Consider the following 4,828-nt stretch of genomic DNA (forward strand, 5'->3'; position numbering starts at 1 on the left):
TGTTATGGGGCAAATTGTGAGGTAAAATTTTTCCAAAGAATCAACACAGCTCTGACAGTAATATTCAACCACCATATTAGACTGTTAGCCACAAAGTGCTTAAATATGATTTTTTTAAAGAGGCAAATTGATTTTATTAACTGCCAGGTGGCATCCATCCATTTTCTCCCATTTATTCCATTGTGGTCACAGTGTCTATCTCTGGCAGTCTATGGTACACATGGACAGATCAGCAGTCTTTCGCAGGGCTATACAGAAACACAAAAAGACATACAACCATGCACACAAACACTCTCACACCAAAGGACAATTTAGAGAAACCAATTATTCTGAATGTCATCTTTTTGGATTGTGGTAGGAAGCCGGACAGAACCGAGGCATGCACATGAACATGCAAATTCCTTGCAGAAAGCCAATCCTCGGGATGGGAATTTAAACCAGAACCTTCTTGCTGAAATCCAACAGTGCTACAAACAGTGAAATCGTGCAGCCCTGCTGGGTGGCATAGACTGATTGTCACACTGAGCAAAAATTGGTTGAAAAGACAATATGATTTACGTCCATACAATGTCTACAATTGATTGAAAAGGAAAAGGTGAAATGCTGTAATTTTCAGATCTATTATACTGTACGACTTACATGGGACAACATCAGACCGACCAAACACAGCCCTATTTTCAACAAGGACTTTTGGACGAAATCAAGACTTTGATGAACCAACCAGTTTTAGCCTTAAAACCAAAGTCTAAAAGACGTCTTGTGTTTGGAGGTTATTTATGTGAGAAAAAACTTAGTGAAAGTTTGTCAAAACCTACTATGAAATTCACATCAGGTATGTATTTACAGGTATGTATAAGGCTCATCACAAGCCAGTCTTCTTAGTTTTCCAAAGTATTTTTTTCTCTAAAAGATAAAAGAGTTTGCTTTACTGTGGAGGCGATTTCATGGACGAGTTTCCTTGGTGGGGGGGTAAGGGATTAGAAAAGCATAAGAAAACTGAAATGTAAAATGGTCTGTTATCTCACACCAAGCCGGAGTCTGTGCACCAGATGTCATCTTTATGTGGGTAATGGGTTATCACATCTTGAGGCACAGATTACAGGCTTATTGTCCTTCCTCCCTCTTTTAGATATGACGTTTTCATTATCTTGTCCACACACTGTCACCTTAATGACTCGGCTCCCTCTCCTCGGACTGATGCACAGTCACAAAGAGGCTTAGTTCCCCGCCACCTCATTTACCCCCTCACACCAATCTTAATAGCTCCTTATCACCATAAACATATCACTGGATTCCTGTGATGACTTTCTGGTTATTAACTTTCATAAGGCGGGCTAAAGCCGATGAGAAGATGGGAAATTTATATGGCAGCAGTTTGAAAATTAGAAATGGTTAAAAGTTGTTGGGCTTTATCTACTTAGAATGTTATTTGGAATGGTTTGACAGATGCGCTTATCAAGCTGCACATTGGATATGGCGGCAAATGTCAGAGCAGCAGAGAAATCTGCAAAGACAGTGAAAGTAAGAGCTCGGTCTTGTGCCAAACAAAGATCCCTTTCTTCTCTAAAGGCCATTTAACTGTAGTGTGACATAAAACAAGCAAATACAGACAAGACTGGACATCATATTGGCAAATACATGAAATGTTACAGCTATTCACAGCCATTAGCACCTTAAATTATCCACTTGTTAAATCAATAAAAACTAAATCATGTTGGGCAGCTTAATTACTTAACTAACTTTGAGTTGGTGTCGACTTATTGCCTGTCTGTGCATACGATACAGGAAAACCAGCAAGGGAATTAAGTGTGATCAGAACATTACAATGTGAGGTGAGAGCAGTACCTCCATGCAGAAATGCAAAGTGGATCATGAAGGGAGTGAATGAGGGAATAATTATAGAAGCATAATCGTTTTGAGGGAAAATCCGAAAGTCAACTGCCTCCTTGGCAAAGTACCATCCTATAAAATGTGCTTTATTAATATTCTCTGTTTCTTACTTTTCATTTCAGACTGAAAAGGGCAAAAAATATTGCTTTGAAGGAGTGCAAAAATGGCTGTCAAGAAAAAAGGTTTTGTTAATCTGTGTGTTTAGATCCTGATATGAGTTTTAATCATATGCCAAATGGCAGGAATTTCCACATAAAAGACATAGATTAGCTTAAAAAATGAGTCATAATCCCAAAAAATGTTTGGATTTTGCCCACATTGCAAAGCTCAATATTCAATTTTACTGGAATTTGGAGAGACAGACTGACAATAAAAAGAACATAATGATGAGGTGCATGGATGGACATATTTCTTTTTTTTTTTTTTAAGATTTAAGAAATAAACAAAACCTGCGGTGCATTTGTACTTACAAACCCCTTAACTCTGATACATAAATACAATCCAGTTGGCCCAATTACTCTGGGAAATCATGGAATAAATTAATCACAGAAGCAAACAGAAAGGAATAAAAAGCCTGTTTGGAGGAAATAAAAATCATGTCGAGGTTAAAATAATATTGTAGAATAGGGTGTTCTGGTCAGAAGAGTCAAAACTAAAATACCCATATCAATATAATATGGTGTTAGCATCATGCTGTAGGGATTTATCTTTTTTGCCAAGAGCAAGGAAGCTGCTTAATTGGAAGATGGATAAAACTAAACAAGTGTTGAACGAAATTGTACCTACAGGGTCCCTCTGTTTTTCTTGTGTTGTGCTGATGTAGTTATCCCCAACAGATGTTGTATCCCCTTCTCAATAGCATGCACAGGAGAGCTGATCGAGTTAACTTTGCCTTAAATCCAACCCATTAAGTGCTGGAATTTTATCCTTCAATTGATAGGTTTAGGCAGAATATTATTTGTGGTATAGATTAATAATAAAAAAACAAGACAGTGTTTGCTTTAAAGAGGCAGTAGGGAGTTTTCTAATGATTCTGCCACCTGTGGCCAAAATACAGGAGTGCAGCACTCTTCTGCACATGGCTCGCCGTCGTATTTGAAAAGATCTTTTAAAAAAATTTTTCACCTTACCTGGGGTTGCCATTGGTGTCTGAGTTGAGCTGAGTATCCACAAATTTAGATTGTTTGCTCGGTCTGACCCATTTAACATGGATGCACTTGATGTCACATCAGTCTGATGTCATTAAATATATTTTTTCAGTAAAAAGTACATATTGTCTCTTTGAAATAGGAATCAAGATCAACTGCATTCCGTGAAGGCTGGCGTCCCTGTCTTCGATTCAAGATTTTCTCTCACTGTTTCACATTGTCAAATGTTCTGATGTTTTGCTTGATTTCACTGAGAATTTCTGTCAACCATATTCTTGTAATAAATAACAAACATAAACCACCAACACAAAAAACGGAGAAGCTGTTTGTTCGTTACATAAAAACTCAATAAAATATTCACAAGCTTGTGTTCCTTGTGCAAGAAAATTAAAATATGCTACCAGTTTGCAGACTTTTCAAAGAGTGCTTGTTTTTTGTTTTGTTTTGAAGACAATGGTGCCCCCCCTTTGACACACACACCCTACACACATACATATATATACATATGTAGCAAGAGAGAGAACAAGGCAGACCAATTTACAGTTCTATGGAGTGCTGCCTAAAGTCTGCAAAAAAACCAATAAGTAAACAAAGGAGAGTAGAGAATCTATAAAACCAATTGTTTAAACTCTTAGCTTGACTTTTACATGGAGCTATAAGCCGCTTTACAGTTGTTTGAGATAAAGATGTCAAATGAGACTTCAATAATAATAAAAGAAAGTACAAAAACAATTCTGCTCTTTTGTTCCAGAGAAACATGGCTTAAAAAGAGCTTTATAGAGAGAAGTTTCTGACAGGTATTAGAAAAATAACTGTAGTCTGTCTGCAATACACCAACACACATATTTGAACTCTTGTACCAATTGTTTTGGTTTCAAATGAGGAAGAAAAGCACTTTATTTTTCTATATATTTTTTTAAACGCTTTACTGTTAACTTAAGAATGATAGGGTTCAGTTTCTTTAGAAACAGAATGAAAATCCCAAAAATGAAACTGTAAGATTAGAAGTTCTTTCTTGCTCAAACAATCTCAGTCAAGTTAATCTGTTTGTAACATACTCTTAAAGAAAGGGCTGGCCAAGTATTGTCAAATTTGTGAATCCAACAAGGTTGAGGTAAGATTTACTGCCCAGAAATATAACTTCATAATATTCTAACAAAGTTTTCTTTGCAGAAGACCAAGTAGTGATCTGAGAAAGCACAGGGAAAGGTGATCTCTGGAAAAAGGCTTACAGGTGGAGGAGAGGCAGACATTTTTTTTAGTTACGGTAATTAGGTCTGAAGAGTAGCACCAGCAGTGGACTCCAATTGACTCAGGTGAGTTTTCGATTTGGTATTATTGTTGCTGTCAGAACCAGGAAGCCAGTAATTCCCATAGACGGCTTTAAGAGAGGCTTGATGTAAATTCCAGGATTGTTTTGAGGGGCTCAAATAGAATCAAGAAAAAAAAAAGAAGTATAATACCTAGCAGAGCTAGATTACCATGTCATAGGCTCTACGCACGACTACATAACTGCATGCACTGATTAATCCAGGTGTTTCTGGCCATGGTTACCGAGGTCTGGCACACCTTAATTAGTTCATCCAATAGAAAAAGACAGGAAACAAAACAGCTGCCTTAAATTCAGGAAGAAGTGGCGTTGTGCATAGAGCCCATTGTCTCAGAGCTTAGGAGTCCTGCTGCTTCTTTCAAACTGTGCTATATTGAGCATGAGCAATTTTACCATGTGGCAAAAGGGCAGTTTCAGAAAACACATGTTGTATTACGTTACAGGAAAAGTTGCAAGCTGA

The sequence above is a fragment of the Cyprinodon variegatus genome, unplaced genomic scaffold, assembly GCF_000732505.1.
Source record: "Cyprinodon variegatus isolate N-32 unplaced genomic scaffold, C_variegatus-1.0 Scaffold1317, whole genome shotgun sequence".
Classification (NCBI taxonomy): Eukaryota; Metazoa; Chordata; class Actinopteri; order Cyprinodontiformes; family Cyprinodontidae; genus Cyprinodon; species Cyprinodon variegatus.